Raw genomic sequence first — 20439 nt, 5'->3', positions numbered from 1 at the left:
CCTCCCTCCACCTTCTCTCTCTCTCTCTCTCTCTCTCCTCTCTAAAAATTAATTTAAATAAAAAGGGGGGGGGTAAATCTTACTGTATGTAAATCATACCTCAAAAATCTGGCCGAAAAATAAAGAAAATGAGAGAAGCGAAGGAGGGGAAAGAAATCATAAAAAGTGTTAAATGACGGATAAAACCCAACAATTAAAAATACTAAATTGTCGCCTGACCAGGTGGTGGCACAGTAGACAGAGCGTTGGACTGAGATGCGGAAGACCCAGGTTCAAGACCCCGAGGTTGCCAGCTTGAGCGTGGGCTCATCTGGTTTGAGCAAGGCTCACCAGCTTGGATCCAAGGTCGCTGGTTCGAGCAAGGGGTCACTCGGTCTGCTGTAGCCCCCAGTCAAGGCACATATGAGAAATCAATCAGTGAACAACTAAGGAGCTACAACAAAGAATTGATGTTTCTCACCTCTCCCCCTTCCTGTCTGTCTGTCCCTATCTGTCTCTCTCTCTCTGACTCTCTCTGTTTCTGCCACAAAAAAAAAAAAAGTTAAAAAAAATACTAAATTGTCAAGGATGTGATTATTAACAGAAGTTAGCTAAAGCGATCAATATGTTACAGTAAATGAGAGCAAAATGTCAGGTCTTCCTGTTTAAAAATGAAAATGCAGGCCCTGGCCAGTTGGCTCAGTGGTAGAGCGTCAGCCTGGCGTGCAGGAGTCCCGGGTTTGATTCCCGGCCAGGGCACACAGGAGAAGCGCCCATCTGCTTCTCCACCCTTCCCCTTTTCCTTCCTCTCTGTCTCTCTCTTCCCCTCCTGCAGCCAAGGCTCCATTGGAGCAAAAAGTTGGCCCGGGCGCTGAGGATGGCTCCATGGCCTCTGCCTTAGGCGCTAGAATGGCTCTGGTTGCAATAGAGCATCGCCCCCTGGTGGGCATGCCAGGTGGATCCCGGTCGGGCGAATGCGGGAGTCTGTCTGACTGCCTCCCCGTTTCCAACTTCAGAAAAATACAAAAAAAGAAAAAAGAAAAAAAATGAAAATGTAGAGGGATTTTTGGTGCAACCAAAGCTGCCTGTATAATTTAGGAGCAACTATATATTTGAGGCAAGATGAATCCTAAACTCATAAAAAGTCTTCAAACCCTATTTACTGCCTGTTGATAGCTAAAAATATTAGGAAGTTAAAGTACTTCAAAATAATTCTAGTGGTTGTACTATTAATCTGTATATTTCTTTTCATTTCACTATTTTAAATTTCTCTCAAGTACATCTTAACTGCTTTGGAGTCTAGAATCTATGAAAATTGATAACTCTACCTCATCCCATACCCAATGGAAAGAAACTTCATCATCTAAATATCAGTCCTTGTTCCTTTGTCTAAGATCTGAACTCTCAGTGAGTTCCCATGAGTTACATAATCCCAGCACTCCCTCAGGCCAGTCCAGAAATCTGTTTCTGCATGCTTTCATTTTACCACTCAAGTGCCCAACTCTCCTATATAGACACCTATAGTTACATGAGACAAATTTTTAAAACTTCCTCTGAAACTAAACGCAATGTTAGAAAATGCTTCAATTATTTTTTTTTAACTGTATTTTTTTTTTTACAGAGACAGAGTGAGTCAGAGAGAGGGATAGACAGGGACAGACAGACAGAAACGGAGAGAGATAAGAAGCATCAATCATTAGTTTTTTCATTGTGCGTTGCAACACCTTAGTTGTTCATTGATTGCTTTCTCATATGTGCCTTGACCACGGGCCTTCAGCAGACCGAGTAACCCCTTGCTCGAGCCAGCGACCTTGGGTTCAAGCTGGTGGGATTTTGCTCAAACCAGATGAGCCCACGCTCAAGTTGGGGACCTCAGGATCTCGAACCTGGGTCCTCTGCATCCCAGTCTGACGCTCTATCCACTGCGCCACCGCCTGGTCAGGCGCTTCAATTATTATTAAAGACAGGTAACTGAGACACACAATCCCTGGGGTTCCTCTTGAGAGGACAGATATCCCACACCACTCATAACTGAACAGCTATTCAAGACAGATCTCCATCCAAAGTACAAATTTACTTTTCAGTCCTAAGTCCCACAGTCCATCTGGACCCAACCAGTCCTACCTTTCCCGTCCAAATTTTTAAAGCTAAAAGGTTCATTTTAAATTAATTCTCCTTACCTTACTATTCATTTACTTCACCATAAACACTTCTCCAAGCCAACTTTCCCGACCACCACCACCAGCCACTTGCCAGCTTCTCACTTATGGCACTTATTTCCTCTGGACACCTAACCACTCTCATAATACAGTGTGTATTAATCAGATAGAGACCCCCAGGCAGTAAAATTCAAAGGGATGACTGCCAGGAAACTGAAACTCATACTATATGAAACATGTTTAGAGGGGGAAAGACCTTTAATTTTGGGCCACTTTCTATTAAGCCCTTGGAGGAGCTGAATATACAACACTTGTGCAAAAAACTTGACAACACAGGGCAACCCAACTGTACTTCCAGCCTCCTTTGTTTATCCAAATTATAGGCATCTGGCACCACCAAGTGGCCCATCTGTACACAGACATGCTAATAATGCAACAATGTGCAAAGCAACACAGGAGCTACAAATATGAACAAGGCAATCACCATTCCTTTGTAGCGAATAGTTCATTAGAAACAATGAGCATATAACTATAATACAGGTATCAATATCATTAAAATATATATAAATATATATATACCATTCACAAAAATTAGGGAATATTTCAAAAAGAATATAAAGCTATAAAATATCCCTTAATTTTTGAGTAATATATATATATATATTTTATTTATATATATATATAAAATAAAATAGAATGCAGTTGCAATTGATCAGAATAAAGGATTATATTTAGTTTCAGGGAGAAAGGAAAAGCTTCCATAGAGAAATTAGCTTTCAAGCTGGGCTTTAAAGGAAAGGATTTTATGGGTAGAGTTGAGAGAAGCACTCCACCAGGATCTGAATGACAAGAGGTGGAGCCCTGGCCAGATAGTTCTATTGGTTAAAGAGTTCCGATCATACACCAACATTGTGAGTTCCAGCTCCAGTCAAGGGACATTCAAGAATCAACCAATGAGTGCATAAATAAGTGGACCGCCTGACCAGGCGGTGGCACAGTGGATAGAGCATCGGACTGGGATGCTAAGGACCCAGGTTTGAGACCCCAAGGTCACCAGTTTAAGCACGGGCTCATCTGGTTTGAGCAAAAGCCCACCAGCTTGGACCCAAGGTCACTGGCTCGAGCAAGGGGTTACTCGGTCTGCTGAAGGTCCACGGTCAAGGCACATATGAGAAAGCAATCAATGAACAACTAAGGTATTGCAATGCGCAACGAAAAACTAGTGACTGATGCTTCTCATCTCTCCGTTCCTGTCTGTCAGTCCCTGTCTATCCCTCTCTCTGACTCTCTGTCTCTGTAAAAAAAAAATTTAAAAAAAAAAAAGTGGAACAAATCAATGTTTCTCCTCTTCCTCTCTCTTTAAAATCAATAAATAAGAATTTAAATAAAACAAAACAAACAAACAGAAAAAAGACATGGAAAATGAAAAAACCTGGTATGTTCAAGAAAATACACACACTAGTTTGGCTATACAGTGTGGTATAGTTGATTAGTTAAGACGTATAGAAGGTGGCCTAATCGGGCGGTGGCGCAGTGGATAGAGCGTCGGACTGGGATGCAGAGGACCCAGGGTCGCCAGCTTGAGCACTGGCTCATCTGGTTTGAGCAAAGGTCACCATCTTGGACCCAAGGTCGCTGGCTCGAGCAAAGGGTTACTTGGTCCACTGAAGGCCCACGGTCAAGGCACATATGAGAAAGCAATCAATGAACAACTAAGGTGTCGCAACGAAAAACTGATGATTGATGCTTCTCATCTCTCTGCGTCCCTATCTATCCCTTTCTCCGACTCTCGCTCTGTCTCTGTAAAAAAAAAAAAGTATAGAAGGTGTGTTTGTGTTAGGGATCAGGAATATTATTTTGTCAAGGACAGTAAGATGGACTGAAATGGACAGAAAAGGAAGGAGAAACAAGCTTAAAAGGTTTTACAGTTGTCAAAGTAAGAAGCAATGAGAACCTATCGTAGGCCGACAGCATGAGAAATTAAAAGGTGATCAATGTGAAAAAACATTGTAGGGATACAATTAATAGTATTTGATTTGATAAATTGTTATGAAGCTTGAAAAATCAAGAAGTATAACTGGAATCTGGGTGCCCAGATGAAATCAAGTGTCATAAATGAGAAGATGCCATGTGAGGAAGAGATGAATTTTATATTAATTATTTTTAAAACCTAGGCTGGAGGCCTGGCCAGTTGGCTCAGTGGTAGAGCGTCGGCCTGGCGTGCAGAAGTCCCGGGTTCGATTCCCGGCCAGGGCACACAGGAGAAGCACCCATCTGCTTCTCCACCCCTCCCCCTCTCCTTCCTCTCTGTCTCTCTCTTCCCCTCCCGCAGCCGAGGCTCCACTGGAGCAAAGATGGCCCGGGCGCTGGGGATGGCTCCTTGGCCTCTGCCCCAGGCGCTAGAGTGGCTCTGGTCGCAACAGAGCGATGCCCCGGAGAGGCAGAGCATCACCCCCTGGTGGACAGAGCGTCGCCCCCCCTGGTGGGCGTGCTGGGTGGATCCCGGTTGGGCTCATGTGGGAGTCTGTTTGACTGTCTCTCCCCGTTTCTAGCTTCAGAAAAATACAAAAAAAAAAAAAAATCTAGGCTGGAATGTCAGGGATGTAGAGGAAAACCAATACAGGTGGCACATGTGACAAATAAATTAGAACCAGAGATACAAATTTGAAAATTGTACAGAGAAGCTTCAAAATCAAATACCTTGTAAATTACCTTCACTTAAAAAACAAACAGCCCTAAAAAACAACAACAATAAAAATAACAGCCCTGCTGGGTAGCTCAGTTGGTTAGAGCTTCGTCCCAACATGCCAAGGTTGTGAGTTCAATCCCCCGTCAGGGCACATACAAGAATCAACCAGTGAATGCATAAATTAGTGAAATGACAAATTGATGTTTCTCTCTCTCTAAAATTAAGAAAAAATTAAACAAACAAATTAAGTACCCAAGAAAGCACTAAGACAAAGTCCAAAAACAGAATCTTGGGGAATATCTACCCTTAGGAAAAATATAAAGGAGAAGCAGACAGAAAAATGCAGAGGGAAATAGAAAGAATGAGACTATTAAATATCTTGGAAGTCCAGAGATAAAAAGGTTTTGAGAAGGTGGGGATGGTTCATGCTTCAAATGTTACAGAGACATACAGAAAAATGTATACTAAGGAAAGGCTGTAAAAGTCAAAATTTCCAGTCAAGACAACACAGTAGGTAAACGGGGTACTTGTATCCTCCCACACCCACATCAAAATTACAACTACAGTACAACCATCACCCAGAACCACCTAAAATCTAGCTGAACAAAGTCCTACCAATGAGGATTTAAAGAAGCCACACTGAGACTGGTAGGGGGTGTGGAGACCCGGGACCGCTGGCCTCACAACCATGTTGAAACTGAGGTTTAAAATTGAGAGGGATATCTTGGCTGCAGAGGTTCTGCCTGAGGAGCATGGACCCCCAGCCCAGGGTTCCAGTGCCAGAAGAGAAGTCCCTGTAACTTCTGGGTGTAAAAACCAACAGGGTTTATGACTGAAGAGAGACCCAGTTAATCTTAAAGGGCCCACACACACACTTACTCTGATCATTCATGCTGTGTTCCAGCAGCTTGTAAGGAACCAGGAACCTACAATCAGGCATCAGGGCAATAGCTGGAAAGGGAGGGGCACTTTCTGCCAGACAAGTGCTAACAGAGACCACTGGTCCTTTTCTGAGACATCTCCCCAACAATGCCAACAGGCAGAGCTTCCATCACCATGGCTGACACTGTTGGTCCCACCCAGGTGATTTCCTGAGACACCACCCTACCCAATTTGCAGGCCCACCCAAGCCTTTATCAGTAGCTTTTCCATATAAAAGACTTATGTAGGCTCATACTTAGGACTTAACTAAATCTCACAAACAAGTAGCATCTGGCCTCTGTATATCCCGTATCTTACTAAGTGGCTCTAGACCTGGGACTAACAACAGCCAACTTTGTTTCATAGCTTGGCCTCTCCAGGACAACTCCAAGCCCAGCACAAGTAGCAGCCACCTGCACACTTCTCTGTAGCTTGTGCCAGGTGGTCCCAGGTAGGGCACAGGCTATGGCTGACACTGAATCCCCAGGGAGGTCCCATAGTTAGTGCATGTGGTGCACTTCAGTCATCTTCAGGCCACGCTGAAGTACAACCCTACAACCTCCACAAGAGACACAATCAAGGGGCAGACTCAGTGAACACCAAAGCTCCACTGAAACAAGTCCTGCTCTGTAGGGTCAAGTCCTGCACAGCAGCTCCTGCACTGCAGTCACAGCCAGTCCTCAAATCTAATCAGCCTGGGAGTCAATCCCTCCCAGTGACCCCAATAACAAACAAGGCTCAATTACAACAGGACAGTACACATAGCCCACACAGGGGCGCACCTGAAATGCCCAGCTGGGGTGACAAGAGAAGCTATGTCACTGGACCCTGTGGGACACCTCCTACACAAGGCTACTATACTAACTCTAGGAGGTGTAGCAGCTCCATCTAATACACAGGGTAGCAGCCAAAATGTAGAGACAAAGAAACATGTCTCAAAGGAAAAATAGGAGAAATCACCAGAAAGAGAACTAAACAAAATGGAGGCAAGCAAACTACTAGATACAGAGTTCAAAACAATGGTTATAAAGATACTCAAGGGTCTGACCTGTGGTGGCACAGTGGATTAAGTGTCAACCTAGAATGCTGAGGTTGCCAGTCCGAAACCCTGGGCTTGCCTGGTCAAGGCACATATGGGAGTTGATGCTTCCTGCTCCACCCCTTTCTCTCTTTCTCTCTCCTGCCTCTTTTTATTCAGTGAAAGGAAGGGAGGCAGAGAGACAAACTGCTGCATGTGCCCTGACTGAGATCTAGCCAGCAAGCCCACTAGGGAGTGAAGCTCGGCCAATCTGGGGTGTTGCTTGGTTGCTCAGCAACCAAGCTCTTCTTAGCACCTGAGGTGGAGGCCATGGAGCCATCCTCAGCACCCGGGGGCCAACTTGCTCCAATCAAGCCATGGCTGCAGGAAGGAAAGACAGGGGAAAGAGAAAGAAAGAGAAAGAGAGAGAGAGAGAGAGAGAGAGAGAAGCGAGAGGGGGAGGGGTGGAGAAGCAGATGAGTGCTTCTCCTGTATGCCCTAATCGAGAATCAAACCCAGAACTTCCACACGCCAGGCAGATGCTCTACCACTGAGCCAACTGGCCAGGGCTAAATAAAATCTTTAAAAAAATGCTCAAGGAACTTAGTGAGAACTTCAACAAAGAAATAATAAGCATAAAAAAACACAGAAATCGTAAAACAAACTATGAAGGACACACTACTTGAAATGAAGAATAATTTATAGAGCATCAATAATACAGTACATCAAGCCAATAATCAAATCAGCAATTTGGAATATAAGAGCAAGAAACACCCAATCTAAACAGCTAACAGAAAAAGAATCCAAAAAAATGAGGACAGTGTAAGGAGCCTCTAGGACAACTTGAAACATACCAACATTCGCATCATGGGAGTGTAGGAAAGGGGAGAGAGCAAGAAACTGAAAAACTATTTGAAAAAATAATGGCAGAAAGTTTCCCTAACATGGTGAAGGAACCAGACATACAAGTCCAGGAAGCTCAGATAATCCCAAACAAGATGAACCCAAAGAGACTCACACTAAGACATCATAATTAAAATGCAAAAGATTAAAGACAAGTAGAAAATTTTAAAAGCAGCAAGAGAAAAGCAGTTAGTTACCTACAAAGGAGTTCCCAAAAGACAGTCAGCTGATTTCTCAACAGAAACTTTGCAGGCCAGAGCAACTGGCACAAAATATTCAAAATGATGAAAAGCAAGGACCTACAACTAAGATGACTCTGACCAGCAAAACTACTACCATTTAGAATCGAAGGACAGATTAAGAGCTTCCCAAACAAAAAGCTAAAGTTCATCACCACCAAACCAGTATTATATGAAATGTTAAAAAGGTTTTAAGAAGAAGAAAAAAAAATAAAGTTAAAAAACATGAACAACCAGCTCTGGCCAAATAGCTCAGTTGATAAGTGTCGGCCTGAGCACAAAGTCGCTGGTTTGATTCCCAGTCAGGAAACATACAGGAACAACAGTTCATTGTTCCTGTTTCTCTCTCTCTCCAAAATCAAGAAATAAAAATGTTTTTTTAAAAATATGAACAATATGGCCTGACCTCTGGTGGTGCAGTGGATAAAGTGTCGACCTGGGAACACTGAGGTTGCTGGTTCAAAACCCTGCACATGTCTGGTCAAGGCATATATGGGAGTTGATGCTTCCTGCTCCTCTCCCCTTTCTCTCTCTCTCTCTCTTTCTCCCTCCCTCCTCTCTAAAATGAATAAATAAATTTTAAAAAAATAAAAAAATAAAAATATGAACAATATAAATAATAATATGAACAATAAAATGGCAATAAATATGTATCTATAAACAACTGAATTTTAAAAAAACAAAACAGAATAAATGAATAAGCAGAATAGAAACAGACACATAAATACAGAGACTATTTTATCAGTTGCCAGACAGGGGGTCAGGGGTTTGAGGAAATCAGTGGAATAGGTGAAGGGAAAATAGTAACATTCCAATAACTGCATGGTGTTCGATGGGTATGAGACTTAATCAGGAGATCACTTAGTAAGTTATATAATGTTATAGATGTGATACTAATATCATATTGTACGTCAACTGTAATTGAAAAACCAAAAATAATTTAAAAAAAGAAAAATGCATTAAAATTATCTTCTTAAAAAAAATCATTGGTCGCCTGACCTGTGGTGGCGCAGTGGATAAAGCGTCGACCTGGAACACTGAGGTCGCCGGTTCAGAACCCGGGGGTCTTGCCCAATCAAGGCACATATGGGAGTTGATGCTTCCTGCTCCTCCCCCCTTCTCTCTCTCTCCCCTCTCTCTAAAAAATGAATAAATAAAAATCTAAAAAAAAAAAATCATTGGTCACCTGATCTGGCAGTGGCACAGTGGACAGAGCATTGGTCTGGGATGCTGAGGACCCAGGTTGGAAATCCAGAGGTCGCCGGCTTGAGTACAGGCTCATCTGGCTTGAACACGGACTCACCAGCTTGAGCAAGGGGTTGCCAGCTTGAGCGTGGGATCATAAACATGATCCCATGGTTGCTGGCTTGAGTCCAAGGTCTCTGGCTTGCCTAGAGCCTCCCCCATCCCCATCAAGGCAAGTACGAGTAAGCAATCAATGAACAACTAAGGTACTATGATCATGAGTTGATGCCTCTCATCTCTTTCTCTCCCTGTATCTGTCTGTCTCTTTTTCTCTCTCTAAAAAAACCAAACAAAACACTCACTGGCCTACTAACTAGTCATAACTGAGACACATGTTTAAATATTTAAAAAATGGGCCCTGGCTGGTTGGCTCAGCGGTAGAGCATCGGCCTGGCGTGCAGGGGACCTGGGTTCAATTCCTGGCCAGGGCGCATAGGAGAGGAGCCCATTTGCTTCTCCACCCCCCCCTCCTTCCTCTCTGTCTCTCTCTTCCCCTCCCGCAGCCGAAGCTCCATTGGAGCAAAGATGGCCCGGGCACTGGGGATGGCTCCTTGGCCTCTGCCCCAGGCGCTAGAGTGGCTCTGGTCACAATAGAGCGCCGCCCCAGAGGGGCAAAGCATCGCCCCCTGGTGAGCAGAGCGTCACCCCCTGGAGGGTGTGCCGGGTGGATCCCGATCCCGGTCAGGCGCATGAGGGAGTCTGTCTGACTGTCTCTCCCCGTTTCTAGCTTCAGAAAAAGAAAAAAAAAAATACTGCTAGACCAGGTGGTGGCACAGTGGACAGAGCATCAACCTGGAACAAAGACAACCCAGGTTCGAAACCCCAAGTTCGCCAACTTAAGCCCAAAGGTCACTGGCTTAAGCCCAAGGTCCTGGCTTGAACAAGGCGTCAATGGGAGCCTCCCGCCCCTCCGCCAAGGCACATATGAGATAGCCATCAATGAACAATTAAGGTGCTACAACGAAGAACTAATGCTTCTCATCTCTCTCCTTTCCTGTCTGTCCCTATCTGTCCCTCTCTCTCTCTCTCTCTCTTCTCGCTGAAAAACAAAACAAAACTAAGATCATTGGATCTATAATCTTCATATAGCACCAGGATGGTTAACTCACGGACCAGCATGAAGTTTCTGACTAACTGGCAACCACTGTTGAGAATGACTAGTTTTAGAGGATTCAAGATCATGTTCACAAAGATTCTGTCTACTTGGTAGCATTCATACTATCTTTCTAGCACCTCCGCTCTGGTTCCAAATAGCATTTCCTAGAGAATCCTGGGATTGTTTTGCCATTCAGCAATGATCCTACAAACACTGTAGGAAACTTAGGACATAGATCCAAGACTACGATATCTGTTTACCTGCTCTCAGTAGCCTTTTAAAGAATTCAGAGGCCCTGGCCGGTTGGCTCAGTGGTAGAGCGTCGGCCTGGCGTGCAGGAGTCCCGAGTTCGATTCCCGGCCAGGGCACACAGGAGAAGCGCCCATCTGCTTCTCCACCCCTCCCCCTCTCCTTCCTCTCTGTCTCTCTCTTCCCCTCCTGCAGCCGAGGCTCCATTGTCCATTGGAGCAAAGATGGCCGGGGCGCTGGGGATGGCTCTGTGGCCTCTGCCTCAGGCGCTAGAATGGCTCTGGATGCAACAGAGCGACGCCCCAGAGGGGCAGAACATCCCCCCCTGGTGGGCATGCCGGGTGGATCCCAGTCGGGCGCATGCAGGAGTCTGACTGCCTCCCCGTTTCCAGCTTCAGAAAAATGAAAAAAAAAAAAAAGAATTCAGAGAGCTCTGTTAACAACTACTTTTGCGCACATTCATGTTCTACAAAGTAGGGTAAAGCAATATGCCCAGGAACCCACAACCACAAATAAGCCTTCTCTTTAAAGCAGTTTTTTCAACCGCGAGTCCGTGGACCAGTCAACCAGAAATTTCAGACCAGTCCATGAAAGTAAACCACCCTGATGTTACAGGAAGATTATAGACCCAATGATCTTAGTCAAATTTGCTTATGCTCAGGGTGACTTCTGCCTTAGCAGTGCTAAAATAATTCAATTTTCACAGTCCCCAAGTGTAAAAAGGTTGAAAACCACTGCTTTAAGGTATTCTCCCTCTTGAAGGGTTCAAAGGATAGCCAAGAACTTCAAAGCAACCAACCAACACAGATGAGGTGGGAAGATAAGAAAATCCTGCATTAACTATCCCATGAACACTTGACCAGGCGGTGGTGCAGTGGACAGAGCGTCAGACTGGGATGCAGAGGACCCAGGTTCAAGACCCCGAGGTCGCCAGCTTGAGCGCAGGCTCATCTGGTTTGAGCAAAAGCTCACCAGCTTGGACCCAAGGTTGCTGGCTCAAGCAAGGGGCTACTCGGTCTGCTGAAGACCTGTGGTCAAGGCACATATGAGAAAGCAATCAATGAACAACTAAGGTGTCGCAACAAAAAACTGATGATTGATGCTTCTCCTCTCCGTTCCTGTCTGTCCCTGTCTATCCCTCTCTCTGACTCTGTCTCTGTAAGAAAAAAAAAAACAACAACTATCCCATGAACAAGGCAATTTGGTTCCTCCTTTGAATGAATGCCTTATTTTCCTATTAGTAATACCAAATGCCTTGGGTTTGGTTTATTGGCTTTGGTTCCAATAACATTATTTCAATATGTTAGGAATGGATTCTAACACATCAGTGCTATCTCCAACTGTAGAGCTAAGAAATTTTTTATAGGAACAGTTAGCTCATTTATCCCAATTTAAATGATTCTCAGGAAAACCCATCTTTAAGGAAATTCCACTGTGTTTCCATTATAAAATGATTAACTTTTAATCAGAATCCAGTCCCTATTACCAGTTTTTGCCATTCACAGTTCAAATTTTTCTTAAATCACTGGAAAGGACATTAGAGAGATAAAGTGGTATTTCTGCCTGGCCTGTGATGGCGCAGTGGAAAGAGAACTGACGTGGGACGCTGAGGTTGCTGTTTGGAAACCCTGGGCTTGCCTGGTCAAGGCACATATGACAAGCAATCAATGAACAACTAAAGTGAAATAACTATGAGTTGACACTTCTTACTCCCTGCTTTCTTCTCTGTAAAATCAATAAATAAAATCTTGGAACAAAAAAAAGAGGTGACACTCCAAAGGTACAATATATAATCAAACAAGAAAGAAAGAGGCTAAAAAACATCAAGAAGTGCCCTACTACCTGCACTCAGGTAGAGGGAAGAATTAAGTAAAGTTAAAACATACCTGATAATGTGGCACTGCTCAAAGTACACTAGAGAACTATTGTATGTCGTCTTGGCTACCATTAGAGGTAAATCATAGTAGCTTTCCAGATGGCTAAGGAAAACCAAGAACAAAAAAATGACATGACTTGTGAGACAAACATGGATGCCTCACATTAGAACTTGGCCAGGTTTCCTAGGCCAGAGGATAAGAGCAAATACCTAACCTCTCAGATATAATGATGAAAATCTTTGCAATAGCCCAACACATTAGACATACTACATTTCATTAATGCCTCTGTCATATTAATCACACCCCATGCCCTACTTGCAAACTCAGGGTAGACTCAATTCATTAACTTGTCTCTAGCATACACATTCTTGGGGTTAAGGTAGTATTTGATAAATTGGGCTTTTGGCCTAGAAACTATGTCCTGTAGGGGAAGAGATAAAAGACTGTGATAAAGAAGTGACCAATTCATAAAATTCATCACACACTAATTTTTAAAGACCTTTCAAGGACTTTCTTTTCACCTCAAGAGAATAAATGAATCAATAAACAAGAACAGGCAGCCCCGTTTTCTGACTAATTTTTACAGAATTGAGGATCCTTGTGTATATTCATGAAAACAAAAGTTTTCTATATTACTGTTAAACTAATCTAAAGTCATTGCTATTTGGCTCTGAAATTAAGATATGCACAGTCACTACCTCCACGCCTATTGCTGATTCAATTCTTTCACTGCCTGAATTCCAAATGGGTGACAGTTAATCTGCTTAAGAAAAAAAAAAAACCTAATTCAATCTTAAAAACTTACTCCAACACCAATATTTGAATAACTTTGTCTTTTATAATCTGGACATTTCCTAGACATGTTTAGAGTAGCTTTCCTACAGTAGAAAATATCCAAAAATAAATAATATTTACTAAAAACAAAGTTTTACTAGTCACTTCATGATTTTAAAAGCCTGTAACTCACTGATAGAATATAGGACCTAGGCCTGGCCTGTGGTGGCACAGTGAATAGAGCTCTGACCTGGAACACTGAGGTCACTGGTTCAAAACCCTGGGCGGGCCTGGTCAAGGCACTTACAACAAGCAACAAGCAAGCAGTGAACAACTAAAGTGAAGCAACTATAGTTCTCACTGCTTACCACACCCCAAACCCCTAGCTCTCCTCTTTTTGTAAAATCAATAATTAAAATCTTAAAAAAAAATACAGGGCTTAGAATATGAAACTCTGACCATCTCAGGCTCCCAAAACAGGGCACACTTCTATAGAATGTTTTCTACTAGTGTCCAGTTTGCTTTTGAAATACCAGTATTGTTTCAAACTGGCAACAAAAAGGCTTTCTTTTAGCCCTCTGAAGACAAGCTTCTGTCCTAGGCTAAGCCTGGTCAACACCAAGTATCATAGCACTGGGACTAAATCTTATACATTTAGTAAAGTGATATATAAAATGCTCTATCAAGTTGGAAACGAAGGTCACAAGCATACCTAGCCTCCCATTTTCATCAAGCTATGAAACACTTCCTAATAATGTGACAATTCTTTTTTATTTTTTTTTGAGACAGAGACAAAGAGAGGGACAGATAGGGACAGACAGGGAGAGAGCCGAGAAGCATCAATTCTTCGTTGCATCACCTTAGCAATCACATTGATTGCTTTCTCATATGTGCCTTGACCGGGGGCTACAGCAGACCAAGTAACACCTTGCTCAAGCCAGCAACCTTGAGGTCAAGCTGGTGAGCCTTGCTCAAACCAGATGAGCCCACGCTCAAGCTGGTGACCTCAGGGTTTCGAACCTTGGTCCTCCACATCCCATTCAGACACTCTATCCACTGCTCCATCGTCTGGTCAGGCTGTGACAATTCTTACATAACACCCTAAAATATAAAATATCTTCAGAATATATGAAACCCTCCAGGGAGTAAAAAGGGATGAAATGCTTACCCAGCTCAGAGAATATAAAGAACAAAGTTATGCCTCTTCCAACATTATTTACTTTTCTACTTTCTTAAGATTTTATTTACTGCCTGACCAGGTGGTGGTGCAGTGGATAGAGTGTTGGACTGGGATGCAGAGGACCAAGGTTCAAAACCCTGAGGTCACTGGCTTGAGCGCAGGGTCGCTGGCTTGAGTGTGGGATCATAGACATAACCCCATGGCTTGAACCCAAAAGTTATTAGCTCGAAGCCCAAGGTCACTAGCTTGAGCCCAAGGTCGCTGGCTTGAGCAAGAGGTCACTCGCTCTGCTGTAACCCCCCCCACCTTCACCCCTGTCAAGGCACATATGAAAAAGCAAATGAACAACTAAGGAGCTGCAAAGAAGAATTGATGCTTTTCATCTCTCTCCATTCCTGTCTGTCTGTCCCAACCTGTCCCTCTGACTCTGTCCTTGTCCAAAAAATATATATTTTATTTATTGATTTTTCTAGAGAGAGGGGAGAGAGATAGAGAGAGAAAGGCGGGAGGGAGGGAAGCATCAACTCGTAGTTGCTTCTCATATGTGCCTTGTTCAGGCAAGCCCAGCACTTAAAACTGGCAACTTGAGCATTTCAGGTTGATACTTTATCCACTGTGCCACAACAGGTCAGGCTCCTTTTCTACTCTTTTCCAACAAACACAGACCTCCAGATCTTCTAAAATCATAAATCTCAGCCCACCTCACCACTCTCCACCCCAAGTCTTTACCTTTCTTATTTATTTTTTTTTAATTACTGATTTTAGTGACATAGGGAGAGAGAGAAAGAAGGGGGACAAGAACAATGAACTGTTCCTATATGTGCTCTGACTGGGAATCGAACCAACAACCTCTACACTTTAGGAGGATGTTCTAACCAACCGAGTTATCTGACCAGGGCAAGTCTTTACCTTTCAATAGAGATAATTTAGATCCTGCATGATGGTAATGCAAGTTGATCAATGGCCCTAAATGAATATAGTTGCATTCATCACAATGTAATCAACACTTTAATTTTCACATGCCCTTACCTACTCCAAAAAGGTATGGAAGAAAAGCCAACAAGAGAAGCTTAAACACTTTTCATCTGTGCTGTCAGATTACTACAATGGTCCAACTGGGGAGATGAAATAAAAAATTGTATTCCTTGCCCTGGCCAGACAGCTTGGTCGGAGAATCATCCAAAAAGCACAAAGGCTGCCAGTTCAATCCCTGGACAGGACACACAGGAGCAGACCAGCTCGGTCCCCAGTCAGGGCACATACAGGAGAATGGGATGTGGAGGACCGAGGTTCGAAACCCTGAGGTCACCAGCTTGAGCATGGGTTCATCTGGTTTGAGCAAGGCTCACCACCTTGACCTCAAGGTCACTGGCTTGAGCAAGGTGTTACTCGGTCTGCTGTAGCCCCGGTCAAGGCATATATGAGAAAGCAATCAATGAACAACTAAGGTGATACAGGGCAAAGACAGGAACAGATAGATGTTCCTGTCTTTCTCTCTCTCTCTCCCTTTCTAAAATCAATCAATAAAAATTTTTTTTGGCCTGATGTGTGGTGGCACAGTGGAAAAAGCATCGACATGAATGCTGAGGTTACAGGTTCGAAACCCTGGGCTTGCCTGGTCAAGGCACACAGGGGAGTTGATGCTTCCTGCTCCTCCCCCTTCTCTCTCTTTCTCCATTCTAAAATGGATAGAAAAAATAAACAAAACTGTATTCCTAACTCTCTAGCCCAGAATCACTTCAAAAAGAAATGAGGCCTTTTCATGGACTAGTTCTTTGATAATCTGTTGATAAAGATCATGGTAGAGCCCAACAACTTAGAGAGGAAAACTATTCCTTCCATGGCAAAAAGAAAAAGGCATAAGGGGTAGCTAGAGCAGAGGAGGTGAACAAGACTGAAGCAGGAAGGGAAGGAATTACATACAGGCTTACCTCCTTTTATTGTGCCTCCCTTTTTTTACAAAATGAAGGCAAGACCCTCCACCAGCAAAAATATTACAACTCGCTTCACCGCAATATTGGCTTTGTTGAGGTGATCTGGAAACAAACCAACCACATCTTGGGGTATGCTTGCACAATACGTGTCCACTCTGACCAAGTATATTAAAAGAGAAACCAAGAGGAAGGAAGCAATGAACAACGGAACCTTACTGATGTTTAGTTTAAGAATGCATTTAGAGCCTGACCAGGTGGTGGCGCAGTGGATAGAGCATCGGACTGGGATGCGGAAGCCCCATGTTCAAGACCCCAAGGTTGCCAGCTTGAGCGCGGGCTCATCTGGTTTGAGAAAAAAAAAAAAAAGCTCACCAGCTTGGGCCCAAGGTCGCTGGCTCCAGCAAGGGGTTACTTGGTCTGCTGAAGGCCCACGATCAAGGCACATATGAGAAAGCAATCAATGAACAATTAGGGTGTCACAACGGAAAAAGAAAAAAGAATGCATTTAGAGATATACATACACCTACAGCTAATATTTCCGCTGTCCCCTGAACTAAGCTGAATCATGTTCAGAAGACAACCCCAGGTGGGCACCTACAAAGCAAACATCAAAGCTGACCAATTAAAAATAAATTTTAAATATAACCAGGAAAACATGTTCAAAAACAAAATGCAAATAGGTGTAAACTAATGTATAACTTATTCTAAGCCACATCAATGATGTGTAAAGAAAATTTAAAAAAATTAAGTGTCCATCACATGCTAGCCATAATTTAGAGCTTTATAATAGGTTTCTTCATACAATACTAATGACGACCCTAGGAGGAAAGTGGTATTTATCGTACTTTTAATTTTTATTATTGATTGATCTTAGAGAGAAAGAAACATTAATTTGCCGTTTCATTTATTTATGCATTCATCGATTCTGTATCTGCACTGACCGGGGATCAAACTGTATCGGGATGAAGCTCTAACCACTGAACCACCCAGCCAAGGCCGTTATTCCACTTTTTTTTTTTTTTTTGTATTTTTCTGAAGTTGGAAACAGGGAGGCAGTCAGACAGACTCCCACATGCACTCGACCAAGATCCACCCAGCATGCCCACCAGGGGGCGATGCTCTGCCCATCTGGGGTGTTGCTCTGTTGCAAGCAGAGCCATTCTAGCGCCTGAGGCAGAGGCCACAGAGCCATCCTCAGCCCCCGGGCCAACTTTGCTCCAATGGAGCCTTGGCTGCGGGAGGAGAAGAGAGAGACAGAGAGGAAGGAGAGGGGGAGGGGTGGAGAAGCAGATGAGCGCTTCTCCTGTGTGCCCTGGCCGGGAATCAAACCCGGGATTCCTGCATGCCAGGCCGACGCTCTACCACTGAGCCAACCGGCCAGGGCCATTATTCCACTTTTAGATATGTGGAAATGAAGAGATAAGTTTAAGCAACTTGCCCAAGGTCTAAACCTAATACAGTATTTAAACCCAGGACTCTCCAGCTCTAAAGACTGTACATTTTTTCCCTTTATATTTTACTGATACATGTATCACCAATAAAAATCTTATTCCAGATAATAAATATTTTCTAATTAGAACACCTATTAAATAAAGCTTACCAGTGTCACACTCAACTTTTTCTACTACAAATCATAAAGATATTAAGAATCAGCCAGGCATCCCTCTCAAATACTCAGCTACTCTGTCACATCCCATAAACCTCAACTACAGCACTAGTCTCTGCTACCAGAAATCTAAGTCTTACAAAAATTACATTCACAATTACGTCCTGACTCCCTCTTCAGCACTGGCCCATGCTGCTAACTGCACAGGATGATTCCTCTACTGAACAAGAATTCTTCAGACCAGCTATAAAAAAGCAGCCACTATTTTTTTTTAAACCCAAGATTTACCACTTTGTTCTGAAAAGTTGAAATTCTGAGGTGGACTGAACTGAGACACCAACTAAGGGCAGCATCATTCCTCACTTCCCAGCTTTTAGTGACCAGCAGCTAAATATTCTCTTCTAAAGTAGCAACAAATGACAACCCAAACTAATTCCCAGCATTTAACAATGTAAAAAACATGATCCACACAAAGGCAAAACACAATGCAAATGAGGGAGATAATTCACTTCCAAGCTTAACTGGAGTTCCGAATATACACGGCAGTAGTTTACAACAGAAAATCAAGATGTCCACAGCCCATTAAACTTGTAAAAGTAATTTAACCAGAGCTGGAAAACAGTAAAAACTAATGCCCCAAGTCCTTGGGAATTTGGGTAGGAATTTTGTCTTTAGTGGTCAGCACTTGACCATCAGGGTAGGGTCTGTCTTGGACTCAGGAATTCAAAAGCTCTCAACTCCTACTCACCTTTCCTCTTTTATCACTGAAGTAGGGCCGGGCTCAGCTCCTGAGAAAATAGGTCTGTAGATTCACTGAAGGACTGAGAAAAATGAAAGTTTAAATGGCAAAGGTGTTTACTAAACATAGTAACACATTTATGAGTACAATTTAGTTATTTTTTAGACCTCCTCAGAACTATTTAAAACCAGAGTAATTCACCTACTTCTGAGTACTCAGTAAATAACCTGCATAGTTACAGAAATAAAATGAACCCAGCAATTTCTCTCCCAGCTCCATTAACACGTTAAAAGTTGTTTAAAAGGAAAACCTGAATCTTTTCGACCCTAACCCCTAACCAAACCTCTTAACAAGGCTCGGGGGGGGGGGGGGGGGGGGATGGATCCCGGGGAGAATGTGATCGCGAAGTGCTGGTTTGTTTACAGACTCCAGCAACAATGGTATGAGTCAGAAATTCAAGCCACCAGCAGCTTTCCAACTAACAGGGACCAAATAGGACCGTTCTACAGTGTCCTGGAAGATCTGGGTGTGAGGGGAGTTAAACCAAGAGAATTATATTACAAAGGGCACAAGACCAGCCGCAACAACTGACTCCGGGGTTCTTGGACCTCGGCCTTCTGTACAGGGTGCTGGGCTCGAGCGGGAGGGGGAGGGGAGCACTCCGCGCGGGCCCCGAGGTTACTGAGACTCGCAGGCGAGCTGCGTCCCCCAACCTGGGGTGGGAGGGGGCACACAAGTGGACCGTCACCCAACGAGGCAAAACTTCCCGGTGGGTTGTGGGTCAGTCTCTTGGGAGCAATTCCAGGGCTGACCAGAGGAAAGGGCGGACAGACAGTCCTTTCCGTGGAAGCTCAGGTCAGAGAAGGAGAAGACCTGAGCCCTGAGCATGGAAATAAGTCAAACCTATCCTGAAGGGACACCAGACAGGGAAGAGCGGCAGGCCAAGCCGGAACGAGACACGGACCGGATAGGTCAAGGGGGGGAAGGGTGTCCGGCTGGGGCAGTTACAAGCACGGAAGCCGGCGAGGCTCAGCAGCCTGCTCCCCGTCTCGGGTCATCCTTCTGCTAGCAGCTGCTCCAACTGTTCCAGGCCCAGCCGTCCTGTCCACTGCCACCACCAACGCCGCCGCCATCTTACACTGGCCAGCGGCCGCAACCACCACCGCCGCCGCCTCCGCTCTCTACGCTTGCGCCTGCGCTGCCACGCTTTCCGGCCCCGTTTGCGACGACATGCTGTGGAGAAGACGGAGTGAAGAACAGTAGCGCGAGCTCACGGCTCCCAATCCTCCTCGAAGGACGCATAAGGGGCGGGGCCTGAAGCCAACGGAAAACAGGGCAAGCGGCGCGTGCGCATTACCGAGGAAGCAAAGTTTTTCCTGGAGTTGGTAGAGGGTCTCAAGGCCTTTCTGGTAGAACAAGTGGGAGCGGCTTCTCTAAGTTGTTGTGGAAGTTCATTTCTAACAGGCTGGCAGGAGCCTTCTGGGAGGCCTCCCTATTTGCGCTGTGTTGAAAACGGAACAAACAGTTCTCACGAGATTTCTTCTGAAAACCCTATCCTTTGTGGACCATTTTCTTTTCTTTTTTTTTTTTTTGGTATTTTTCTGAGGTTGGAAACGGGGAGGCAGTCAGACAGACTCCCGCATGCGCCCGGCCAAGATCCACCCAGAATGCCCACCAGGGGGCGATGCTCTGCCCATCTGGGTCATCGCTCCGCTGCGACCAGAGCCATTCTAGTGGCTGAAGCAGAGGCCACAAAGCCATCCTCAGCGCCCGGGCCAACTTTGCTCCAATGGAGCCTTGGCTGCAGGAGGGGAAGAGAGAGACAGAGAGG

General features: G+C 44.3%; 1 protein-coding gene across 3 annotated transcripts in view; it reads right to left on the bottom strand.

The window, feature by feature from the left end:
• The window catches only part of DCAF8 (DDB1 and CUL4 associated factor 8), a 59134-nt gene extending 39228 nt beyond the window's left edge, over nucleotides 1-19906 (bottom strand). Inside the window, exons 1-2 of one of the 3 annotated variants that reach the window (XM_066362034.1) lie at nucleotides 19747-19906; nucleotides 18618-18690 (exon numbers count right to left, since the gene is read on the bottom strand). The gene's annotated coding sequence lies outside the window, so the exon portion shown is untranslated. The other 2 variants (XM_066362035.1, XM_066362033.1) reach the window with 2 other exon arrangements.
• Between the last annotated feature and the right edge of the window lie 533 nt (nucleotides 19907-20439).

The sequence above is a fragment of the Saccopteryx leptura genome, chromosome 2 (genome assembly GCF_036850995.1).
Source record: "Saccopteryx leptura isolate mSacLep1 chromosome 2, mSacLep1_pri_phased_curated, whole genome shotgun sequence".
In the NCBI taxonomy this organism is placed as follows: Eukaryota; Metazoa; Chordata; class Mammalia; order Chiroptera; family Emballonuridae; genus Saccopteryx; species Saccopteryx leptura.
The sequence above is the reverse complement of the archived record's forward strand: the minus strand, read 5'-3'. Positions and strand labels throughout refer to the sequence as shown.